Source organism: Martes martes (genome assembly GCF_963455335.1).
Source record: "Martes martes genome assembly, chromosome: 1".
Lineage (NCBI taxonomy): Eukaryota > Metazoa > Chordata > Mammalia > Carnivora > Mustelidae > Martes > Martes martes.
In genome coordinates this window covers 72,526,810-72,539,545 of record NC_137888.1, presented here as the reverse complement: position 1 = coordinate 72,539,545, position 12,736 = coordinate 72,526,810, and positions in this window count along the sequence as shown.

Here is a 12,736-nt window from a genome sequence, read left to right as displayed (position 1 = left end):
CCCTCCCCCATCCTCCTTACCCATACAATAGAGTCCAGAGGCCGCCTGGCCAAGGGCAGGCGGTCTGCGGCAAACAACTCGTTCCCATCGGGAAACGACCGCCCCACCACCAAGGTGCAGAGGGCATCTGAAGAACTTGCTTCTTCTGACGTTAAAAAATTCTCCCCTCTCCAAATAGGATTCATTTCTTTCTCTTCTATTTCTAGACCGCGGTTTGCCTTCTACTCCAATCCAAAATAGTAAAATAAAATAAAAATGCTTGGTCGGCCACTAATAGCCTTTAATTTTTCATTTGCTTGTTACAGATGTCCACCGCGTTGCTCGCAAGGTAATCTCGCCCAACGCAGCTGAGCGCCCGCATCTAGCGCCTGCGACATCAAAGGGTCCGCGCACAAAGCAATGTTTCTTCGCCACGGTGCATCTTCATGGTAAGTTAGGATTTCTATGGCAATGGGCAAGTTGCACTGAAATCCTGAAAGGCCGAGCCTGGAGCCCGTCCAGGCTTTTCATTAAGGACATAATATTTACGTCTAACAGGCCTTTTTTCTTGTGTATACAAGTATATATTTTTGTTTGACGCGGACTAAATCATTTTCATTTAATTTCCGGTAAACAAAACCCACGCGAATGGGCACTTGTTCCCGATCATAATAAAAATGGATAATAATGTGAGGGAAGAAAAGGGCCGCTTGAATCGCCGCTCAGCCCTCTTTGTTTCTGCTTTCTGCGGTGATCAGAGGGCGCATTTGGGTTTGATGGCGAGTTTCTAAAGGCGAGGAAATGGTTTGTAAGAGGGGAAAGAAAAGGAGAAAGGTCTAATCAAGCTCGGGTTGTTCAAAGAGTCGGGTTTTGGGGTTGAAAGTGTGAGTTTGACGGTGCATCAGCATGCCGCGTTAGGCTCGCCATGGAAATGCGCGCGGGGAGCGGCCGCTTCAAAGGCGGCACACTTCACTGCAGACACTCTATTAAGATACATTTGCGCTGACCTTTGCTTTCACGCCATTTAATACTGTCACTGCGTTCTCCAGTATATACTTCCTCTTTGGGACCAGCCTTGCCCGCGTTTAGGGGTTCACCCCACACTTCTGTGGGGAGGGGTCGCTTCTGTGCCAGGGACGCCTTCAGGAAAGGGAGGAGCCGGACTCCGTACATCTTGACTGCGCCCCAAAGAAGCTCCAGGGTCAAGAGTAAATAACTTCAGGGCAATCTCAGAAGTTTAACAAATGAGCATCCCCAGCTCGATTTTGTGCAAAGCGCCTCTCCTGCAACTTGAGCAGGGTGGAGGCCTGAATTTGAAAGGCACTTGTGGAGGGGGCACCCTGGATGAGGTCGGTGGTGGAGTTCAGACTGTGCCTTTGGGACATTTCCACTCTGGCCCCCAGAACAGCCCATTCTGCCCCTCCATCCCAGAAATCTCTTGCAGCCCCTGCCCCACACTTGTTTCTCCCTGGCGTGGGGTATAGGATACCCCTCAGGCCTACTCTGGCCCTGGGCATGAACTCAAGAGCCCAAGGCCAAGGGGATAGGGAAGATGGCAGGAAAGTTAGAAGTCCATGTTCCCTTAATTGTCTTGTTGTTTATTTTATCCAAGTACCCCAGTGAATAGGGGAAAAATAAACACGGTGAAAAAAAAATCAAACAGTAGAGTCTTCTTTAGTGCCAGTCCTTGTGGTTGAATAAAAAGGATGGTCCGCTTTCTATTGAGCTGAGAAATCTTTGAAGTGGGAGTTATTATCTGAGACATTCCTGCTTGTCGTCCTAACAACGCTGATGAAACGTAAAAGGTTCTTTGTCAGCGATTTGTTCTCCTCTCTGTCAAACTCCCTCTGCCCCGTTAGTTTCAAACCGTTTCTAAAGAGATAAAATCAAACTTCTCTTTAAAAAAAAAAAAAATACATGCACACTACACCAACTGATAACTTTAGGACTAAGTCCTGCTACAGAAAAAACAAAAGCGACACAGAGACATCAGGTCCAAGGTCTGTGAAGGTGCACAGATGTTGAGGGGGCCCTTTACACTGGCTCTGGAACAGGGGGGAAAGAATGCAGAGAAGGTGTAGGCAGAGGGTACATACCCCAAGCACACACTGTGTGTCTGCTTCTCTCTGCACTGGCCTGCACTCATCAGTCCCATCCGGGTACTTGGATGAGCTTCCTTGGGACCCTCCTTAAACTGTCAATATTCTTGCCAACCATCCTTGGAACCTAAGAGGCTGCAGCCAAGCAATTGTTAATATTTCATGCTCCTTCAAAGATGATCCTCTTAAAAATAGACCCATTGTGTGTTTCTTCCTACTAGCTGCAAGCAATCAGAAAGCCCCTTTGATTGATAGAAAGTAGAGTGGCTTGAGGGAGGGACTTTTTTATAATTTCCTGTTTTCTTCAGAATCTTGGCAATTGGAGTTCAGAAAGTTCAGTTTACAAGATAGTGTCCCCAAAGTGCATGCAAATACCCTCCTCCCATCCACATATGCAGTTCTTCATTTAATATTGTGCCCTGGAAAGAAAATTTCACCCTGTCCGGCTTTCCCCAAACCTCCCAATGTGGTTTTAAAGGTGGTTTAAATAAACAAGGATGTACCGGCCTCCCCACTCTGTGTGTGCCAAATAAATGATTTGTAAAGAAGTTTCCCCAAGCTGTAACCCATGCTGTTATTATAGTTGCTGCAAAATGTTGTCTCTTATATTGATTTTTATTTGTTTACTGGAGGTCCCCATATGTTTGTTTATATCGCTAATTTATGGGAAAATGTAATGATTGCAATGAATGTGAATTATACAGACAGGCAAATGTTTTGTAATCATAAATTCACACACACACACACACACACACACATGCACAAAGCTTGACTGAAATCTTAGACTATTTGGTACATCTCCACCACTGTTTGTGATTTATCAGCTCTCCCCTTACATCCTTATATTATGAACTAACCTGAAAGGGAAAAAAATTGTTTTGTATTTGATTGAAAGTGATTGTTCAATGAAAAACATAGTTGAAAGCTGTGGCTTTAATCTTGCTGTAAATATGTAAATGAATTAAAATCTGTGATTCTCTTTCCCTCCAAAGAGCATTGTGTACATGGAGCTCCATTTTGCTGTTTTCTTTGGTAATAAATGTTGTGATGTTTCCCTTCCTCTTTTGAATTCGAGTGTCCTGTTATTATTGCTTCATCATCTAGGGAAAGATCTGGGGTCCTCCTGAAGCCTCCAGTCCTTTCCCCTGCCCTCCCTCGCGGTTTTACAGGAACACCTCTGAAGCCTAGTTGTTCCAGGCAGCAAAACGGAGGGACCCACTGGAGAGGCCATTGTGAAGGAGGCCTCCCTCGCCCCCAATTTCACCCCAGTAACACTGACATTCATCAGCCAATTTACATTATAGGAGGGGGGAAAGTAAACCGATGCTCTCAAGGTCGTCTTGGAAAGGTAGCCTTCCCACTCCTCCGACATGGTGCGCCCTCTCACGAACCACCTTTGACTTCCCAGACAAAAGCTTAATAGTTGTCGGAAATAAACACAGGGAAAGAAAAAAAAAAAAAAAGGTGAAGCTGGCTTAAGCCTCGGGCATAGTTGCCCGCAAGAGTATTCCTAGCTGGATCCCACTCCCTCCTGGAGGGGCGGATGCTCGGACTTCAAGGTTCCCAAATGAGTGCGCCGAAAGGCCAAGCCCTGAGACTGACCACAGCCCACAGGGACTCTTCCCTGGGGCCTGACTGCGATCCTCAGCGGGTTTTAGCGTCGGGTGCGGGAGTTCTTTTTGGTCCTGCCACTAGAGAAATTATTTCAGAGGTAACAGAACCTCTTAGAACGTCGGAGCCTTCCTACCACCTCCACTGAGCTCACGGAGCCCCGAGGGCTCCGGCGACACCTCGCCCCACCCCACCCCCTCCTGCGCAGGCTCCGGGTCCCCAGACACGTTGCCTCGACGCTTTCAACTAGTTCCCGTGGGTCCGGCTAGGAGTCGTGGGCTGCGCTAAGTGGGAGGGTCACAGCTGTTGGGTTTGGAGTGCTAGGTCGCCTTAGAGAACACCTTGGAGAAGCCGCTCTTGGGGCCAAGGCTGCAGTCCTGAGAAAGTTGGGGGAAGGGCCCCGGCACTCAAAGGCGAGAGGGCGACGCGCGGGTGTGAAAAGAGCAAAGGAAGGCCCCAGGGGCTGCCAAGACTGGTCCGAGTCGCTGGGAACCGCGAGGGAGGAGGGCCATAGGGCATTAGTACAGGGATTTGCGCCCCCTCCCGTCCCTCTCGAGGAAAGGTCCCCCTCCTGCGGCTCAGGGACAAGTTAGAGGGGCCTCTACTGCTGCTTCAGTCTCCCCTACACGGCTTCCTTGAGACAGAACTCATTAAAGCCCTTTCACCGACAGTCACTGTGCTGGGGAGCAGGTGGGGATTAGGAAGGAACCACCAGCTCACCGCTTCGCTCCGTCCGCGCACACAGAGAGCCCAAACCCAGGCCTTTCACCCGCCCTCGGCCTCCCTCTCAGGATAGCGCTGTGCAGCGAGGGCGCCCGGGAGTTTACGCTCAAACCACTCCTGGGAGTGGAGGGAGAAGAGAGTGTGAGGAGGGGTGGCTGCCCTTGGCATCCAGTGCTTGTCGTGCTCTGGGACATTTCAGCGCCCCTGACGCTAAGAGAGCGCAGGCTTCTTTCCAGAAACCATTATTTTTTGGCAGAATGCTGAATGGTGTAACCTTTGGTGGGGGAGGGTTGAATTAACCGGTCCCCAAGTGCCCTTAGCTAGCCTCACCCTAGACACAAACGCACATGTCCTCTGGGGGTTACTCCCCTCCCACCGCGGAGTGGCTGCGGCAAGGACAGTTTGGGGGTTCCTTAACCTGCTAATGATCTCCACCGAGCATTTCCTCCTTTGTCATCCGAGTCAGAGCACCAGGCAAAAACTTCTGGCCTGGTGGGAAGACTTCGGATTGGAGCCAGTCTCTCAGGCTTGTCCACATATGGCTCTCTGCCCCTGGATAAGTTGATGAAACTTCCTTGTGCTTCAGTTTCCTCATCGGGTAAAATAGAATTTAAAGTAATCTCCCTCACAAACTTCTTTCAAGCGTTAAATAAGATATTCCTTGAAACATTTAACATTTACATGTTGTTAAATGCTTATTAATGTTAGCATCACTTATACGATTCCAACTTCATCCTTCAGACATGTCCCCTAGTTCCTCCCAGAATCAGATCTCCAGATCTCACTAGAAACTGTGGTACCTCCTGGGGCTTCAAGCTCCGAGGCTGGGCATACCTCTTCAGGCAGCCCTGAGACTAGATGAGTGTTCTGAAACCTTGTGAGTTAATGGTCTCAAAGAGTTCTAGAGCTTGGTCCCATGGGACACGAAGATAGACAGTAATTTATTTCTAAAAGGCCCAAGAAAAATGAGAGGGAATCAGTTTATTTCAGTGTGGGTCCAAGCTGGAGAAACGCAATCATCTTGATGTCACTCCCATGATTTGTTAAGACAGTGGTACTGCAGTAAACTCCATGGCCTGCCCTGCCCAGAGGTTCATTTATTTTTGTTATAAGTCTGCAGCTAGTGTGAGATAGGCATTGGATTTTTTAAGACCTGGGTGTGAAGGGAGGGAATATGCGAGTGGGGGGGCAAGGGTGACCCAGGACCTGTGCATTTGGACAAAAATCACACAAAATGAGGGTTGCTGGGGGGAGGGGGGTCGGGAGAGGGTTGTGGGGTTATGGACATTGGGGAGGGTATGTGCTATGGTGAGTGCTGTGAAGTGTGTAAACCTGGCAATTCACAGACTTGTATCCCTGGGGCTAATAATACATTATATGTTTATTAAAAATTTTTAAAAAATTTTAAAAAAATCACACAAAAGCACGTTTTTCCCAGGAAGGCATCAGAAGTTTTTTGATTGTTTGTTTGTTTTAAGATTTTTACTCTTAAGTAATCTCTGCATCCTATGTGGGGCTCAAACTCATTCCCAAGATCAAGAGTTGCTTGCTCTACTTACTGAGTCACCCAGGTGTCCCAGAACCTTTTTTTTTTTTTTTTTTAATGATCATAGTTTTCTTGTACTGAATTTTCATTCTGGGAAAATTAATAATGTCTTGGTCATCAGGTGACCACAATAACATGTTCCACTTGTCACAAACTTCCTGTCTGGGCATCAGGACAGCACTGCTTTTTCGCCCAGATATCTTCAATGGGGAAAATGAGAGTTTTCTAGGAACTTGATAAAGTTCAGATCCCAAAACCATTCAGGAAAAAGAAACTCATTAAACAACTAGGAGAAGTCTTGGGGTTTGCCTCTGAATCTTCCAGTAGCCTTGCAAACATCCAAAACAGCTGCATAGAAAAAAAGAGAAAGAAAAATTAAAAAACCTCAGGATACAAGTTAATCAAATGTAAATATGACCAGGGAGATGGATTTGAAATTTGTCTTGCTTTTTTGGCTTCTTTAGATCCAGTGAAACTCTATATGAGCCAACATGCAGGGCAAGAATATTGATCAATTCAAAACAAGTCAGGCAGAGCTGTACATGGTTCTGAACCTCATAATGAAAGGGCAGCCTTGGGAAATGTTTGCAGAGGGAAGAAACCAAAATTGGGTAAATTTCTATGGTTTTGGCTGTACCATGCAGTTGCAGAATAATGTCCAAAAGAAGGGGTAAAAAACCCCATCAGCAATATTATCAGATGATTTATGCCAAGTATCAAAAGGATGACCCTGCTTTTTCATGTTTGTGGCTGACAGCTGGCCCATGCAACATCAGATTAGCCAGATGAAGATAGTGTTCCTTGCCAGAACTGGGGAGAAAATGCAGACAGCTCAAGCTCCTTGGCTTCAGCTACTGCAAAGTTTTGCTCAGGGTTTAATGGAGGTCTTTAGCTTTTGCACTCATCAATGTATTCAGTAAGTGTTAAAAAGATTCACCCAGCATCTTAGTGAAAAGTGTTTTGCCTGAAATGCGCATATTTCTAAATCATGAATACTAGGCATCTGCCCCTGAAAGATTTGCTTATTTATTTCCTCTGGGAGAAATGAAGAAGGTTGCCTAATACCTCATGTACATAAGCAGTTCTCAGTCACACTGCAGCAACTTTCACCTGAGAAAATTTAAGTGTTTCAAACATGCTATAAAAATTTCCCCTACATTTTCCGCCAGTGCATTTAGTAAGCAAGGACTCCATAGTCAAATGCTTTCTATCATTCAAAAAAACCTGCCAATTAAAAAAAAAAAAACTGTTGTAGAAAAACAGAGCTTCCTTTAACTGTGAAATATCATTTCATTGTAAAAAGTTAAAAAAGGAGCGGTAATCCAACTTCCGGATACTGTTCTGAATTATTTCACCAGACCCTTTTAAAAGGGGATTAGCAGGGCTTTGGAAGCAAAATCCTTCTGTTTTATTCAATCTCTGATTTTATGTTATAATTACTGGTTGTAAAGACTCTGGAATTAGTATGCAGGCACCGTCAGGACACGATGCAGGTGCTATTCTAATGGTTCAGCTTTTTAATTAAGAAAAGAGGTAAGAAAATTGAATCATAAAAACACTTTTGTGAGAGCTGAGAACATTGAAGCGACTGCATGAATAAAGCCTTTATACCTTCCCCTGACAGGTCAGCTACCAAGGCACTGACTTACGACCTTTTCAGGGGCAGACAATAGCTAAAAGCTTCCTCACCTTGTCCCCACCAAACCTTCTCTTCTAAGACAGATCTTATGGAAATTGCTTTAAGTAGATTGCCCTCCCCAAAATAAATAAATAAATAAATAAAATACTGCAGTTAGAATAGATACATATCCATATTGAAATGACTGTTCTTAGGTTCCAACCACAGATGTCTTTCTTGTTCTCTGGATCCCTTCTCATGAGATGGGGAGGGGGTTGTATGGGAGGCACAGATAGTGTATGAGAGAATGGAACCTGTCTTGAAATGCCCACAGAGAGAGAGGCAGGGCCAAGGCCAAGGTAGACGCCTCCCTCAGTTACTGGCAAACACAACAGAAAGAGAGGCAGGGCTGCAAGTTGTTCTGCACTTCTTTGAAATGGGCTCTTCTTGGAGGAAGAGATTTAGCTTGAAAGCAATGCTCTTCTTGAAGGCATCCTGTCAGGGGGTGTGCTTAGTCCTTTGTAAGTTCCTTCAGCTCTCCAGTCACCCCCAGGTGACCATCTGTGAGTAAAACTGTTATTGCCCACAACACTTCAACACAAGTTCCCCAGCTCTCCCCCAAAGTAATGCTGGAGGGCCTGCAACCTTGAGATATTACCACTGGACCTGTTCTCAGGCCCTGGAGCCCCCATGATTCTCCTATCCCAGGCTTTGTCAAAGCTGAGAGCCCAGATGTGAACTCTCAGGGAAGCCCCCACTCTGTCTTCCTTGGGCTCCAGTAAAACTCCACCCATCACTCTTTTTTCCCCACCCCTCCTGAATCTGGGGTCCTGGTCTATGACCAGCAACCCAGGCCGTGCCCTTTCTGAGGAGGCCGGGCTCGCCTGGGCCCAGCCTAGGACAATGCGAGTATTAGGATATCAGCCGCCCTCGCAATGATCACGCGTTCAACGATTTTGTTTTCACGGCTGAGGGGGCTTTTTTCCAATGTAAATCAAGCGCTTTAGTTATTAAGGCCGAACACTAATCTCCAACAACCTTGACATAATGTGGCCGGGCGCGCCGGCCCACTTCGCACCTGCAGTCTGAATAGGGCGCCTTGTCAATGGGGGACACGCTTGTTGCCCCGGCTTGCAAAGGAGGGGAGTGAATAAGTCAAGCTTTGTGAATGCCCATGCGCGCTCTCCCTCCCGCCTTTGATCACGGAAAATGTCTTCTAATTTGTCCCTTTTTCATTGTAACAACATTTTCAAGGCTCTTTCTATTTTTTCCCAACCACATTTTTATAAAGAACATAAATCGCCCCCCAAAACAAAAGGGGCGCGCCCCGGCCAACTGGCGCCATCCGCTTCAGTGTTTTGAGGCCCTGGAAAGTTTGTTGCTTCTTGAAGCTGGCCTCACAGCAAACACTGTCTGGAAGACCCCCACAGTCTAGAGCTCCATATCCTGGCTTCTGGGAGGAGGGTGGTAACTGGCTGTGGGAAGGGAATGTAGAGGGGACTCTATTTTGGGGGACAGGAGAAGGATCCATCCTAGGGTAGGGATCAGAAGGGCTTTGGAGCTAAGATTCATATGGTCAAGACCCAGGAGCAAAAGTGTCCCTAGGGGATGTTATGCCACTTCCTGGCCTCTCCTGAACTGAGCAGGCAGTTCCCAGACTCCGTGGAAGTGGAAATGGGTTATCCACCTTCTGTTACACGAGGCTGATGTAGGTGCTCACAGCCCTCTAAGCCAGCCTTTCACAATAGCTTCTCTCCTCTTATCATCCTACTCCTGCAATCAGCAGTGGTCCTGAATCCTCCAAAGAACCATGGAATTAGAGGGTATCTGAAGAGGCTACCTGCCCAGAGACACTCCCCCAGGTCTTCTGTGGGAAGCCAGAGCATTTTAGATTATACACTCTCTCCCCACAAAATCCTACAAGAAAACAGAATCAATGTCATTTTATTCAGGGCCATGAAGCAACTGCCTTGTGGAATGTGGATTTTATTTGGATTGCAATTCACTCGAAGTCTTTCTCCATGAACGCAGGCAATAATGATGCTGATGTCTCATTTGGCCGGATATTATCAAGTTGCAAATCAAGGAGCAACCTCTGCTTCTCCCACATCCCTACTCTCAACCTTAAGTTTGGATTTCCAAATGTTTGGGGGAACCTCTTGCCAAAAACACTTTTATCCTAGAGTTTTAACTTTATCCCCTTCTCCCAGATTAAATAATTTTTCTTAAAGGCAGGCTGAGACTTTTTTTTTTTTCTTTTTTCCCCCTGTTAGTCATTACTTTAGTGCAGGCTCCGGGTAAGAAAACTAACATAACCCACTAATACAGTTTAAAACACTTTGATGTCTTGCCAAGAAACACTTCCTTCAAGAGAGAAGTCAACATTTGTTTTTCACATTAAATGGCGTTTAGTTGCCAGTGGAAAAAAAAAATAATTCTAAGGACCACTTTTTAATTCGATGGATAACAACCGCAGGGGTCTAAAAGAAAATAACGACGATAGCTATAGACACAAATAACTAAATTACCAAAACGTTAGTATATCTCCCGGCTTCATTAATATGTAACAGACTCCCCAGTTAATCTCCAAAAGCTAGTGTTCCCCCTGTAAAATAGCACTCTGGGACGAATTGTACATGAGATCAATCACTGCTAATGCAGGAAGGTTTACTGCAGGAAAGAAAAAAAAAAAGCTATTTACACCTTCAAATAGAAGCTTTTCAGATTTAAGTGTAAGAGCCATACATCACCAAGAATAAATGATTATGAATTGGTAAACGCGCCCTCCAGCGATTAGCTATGCGACGCTATTTATCATTTCTTGGGTGGTGATGGTGGTGGAGGTTTTTTCCTCTTCTCCTTTGCCTTCTCTTTAAAATCATCTGACTATTTGGAAAGAAGATCTTGACAAGCAGAGGAGAAGGGGGGGGGGAATACACCGCGGGAAAGTTTGTTTTTGCATATCTCTAAGTCATCAAAACATGGCCATGCAGATATAAACAGGGTCATATATGGAGAGCCTAACAGAAAACAATGCAGTCTTTGTATTGTTTCATTTGTTATTAGGAGATTAGTTGCCCATTGAAGTTGACACATCAGCAGGTATATATTTTCTCTCCTTCCCTCTCTTTGTTGATCCCCTCCCTCAGTGTATTTCTCTGTATCTAGTCCACTCATTTTGGTAGTTCACCTTCAGTGCATTCATTCATTCATCAGTCCATCCACCTATCTATCTATCTATCTATCTATCTAATCTTCAGGAACTTTTCTTTTATGTGTGCGGGGCGCCGCAAATCTGCGCTGGCGCCGGGGTGCGTGGCAGCGTGCCTGCGCAAGACTGCCGCCGGGAGCCCGCCCAGCTACAGTTGTCCAGGGAAACCGTGCTCCTGCCAAGGCATGGGGTCAGGGACTCCTGGGGACCCCGCTTGCTGTTTGCAACACAAAAGCATATGCAGCCCCTAAACACTCCAAGAGAGACAAAGGCTGGAGCCGAGGACTAACTTAACCCTGGTTAAAAGTAACCCACAGCCCACCTCCTTGGCCCAGTCCAGCTCTGGAGGACAGGGAGAGTCGCAGACACCCGGCTAGGGCCAAGGGCTATCAGACCTAGGCACCAGCCGTGGCTGGGTTGGGATCGATGTTGGGGGTGGGAGGGGTGGCGAATCCCAGCGTTAAAGTAAGAATCACTTCTATCGCAGGGTAGAAGGGCAACCCACGCCGCTAAAATGATAGTGTAGCAGTCAGGGATCGGTACGAAGTTTGGGCCCGCTGGGCTGAGGGTTTGTCCGCCAGCAGTGCGGACCTGAGGGATCTTTGGTGGGACAGCGGCTGCGCTAGCTTCACCTGGCAGTGGAAACGTTAGTAGTGGTGTCCTCAGTTCTCGTGCCAAATGTCTAGCCGGAGGCAAGATAGAGAAGTTCATAGGCAGGGACTCACCTGCCCACTGCTCTGGAGGCGACTTGAGACCACGTTAGGCAATGGCCCCAACTTTAATAGCTGGGTGGGACTCTACAGGCATTCTTTAAGGGCCGCAGTCCCTCTGCATCCATTTGGGGATGCTGGGTGTTTGAACTGGGGAGGAGGAGAAGGTTTGGAGGCCAGTTACTGTGGGCTAGTAGGACCTCCAACTGAAAGCGAAGATCAGGAAACAATTATTACATGCACCTGGTGACCCACAAATTCGGATTTGAGTGGTGTCAAGAGCCTTTTTCTTTAGGTTGGAGAGATTTTAATATGGCAGGTAGGGGATTTATGGCTGTAAGTCTGTCATAGCAGGTAACATCCTAAGGGATCTTTCAAGCAAGTCTCAAAGTTGTGGAATAAACCCAGGGCGTGCCCCCCATAGGCAGGAAAAGTGTCTATTTCAGATTTACTATTTACAGTTTGCTTTTAAAGTTAAACATTTACAAAGTGTTGTACCTGTGCAAACAAAAGGAAGATTCCTTTGCCCCACCAAAAAAAAGTTGATAAAAATAGTTGGAGGTTGAATCTGAAGTATCTAATAATACATTCCCAATTTAAAAATATATTATGGAGTTATTAGGGAGTGGGGAGAGAAATGAAATGTCCCTTATTTTAATTTCATGCTCTATTTTGTAAACTTTTCTTCTCATTCCCTCAACGGAATCTTCTCCTGTTTTGATAGCTTATGACAAGCTGATGTAGAAAATCTTGAAGGATAAGTTCAGACATACTGACCTTTGGGGAATGGATTTCTCTGTTACTTTTTAAAGCTGCTACAGTACTGTGCTTTGGGAAAGAGAAATGGAGAGAAGGAATGAGCTCAGAAGTTTGAAAAAGGAAACATAAATTCCTCTTGTATCTCCCTCCCAAGAAGCCTTTAATACTTTGCACCTAACATTGACTCAGGAAGGAAAAAAAAAATGTTGATAATAAGCACTGTGAAATAAGCAAATTGTCATCCTGAAGATTTAATTTTGTAACTCCATCAAAGCATATTATTCATTTACTTTCTATTGTTCTTCAAAATTTTATTCTTAATTTTAAAATTTAATGCCATTATTTTCTTCTGTACAACTCATTTTTGAAATAAAAGATTCCCTTTATGATATGTTTTCAATAGGGAGTCTCTAAAGATCTATAATATTATTATTTATCTGAGTTTTGTAGCTCTGAGGGCTGTATACACGATGTAATTGC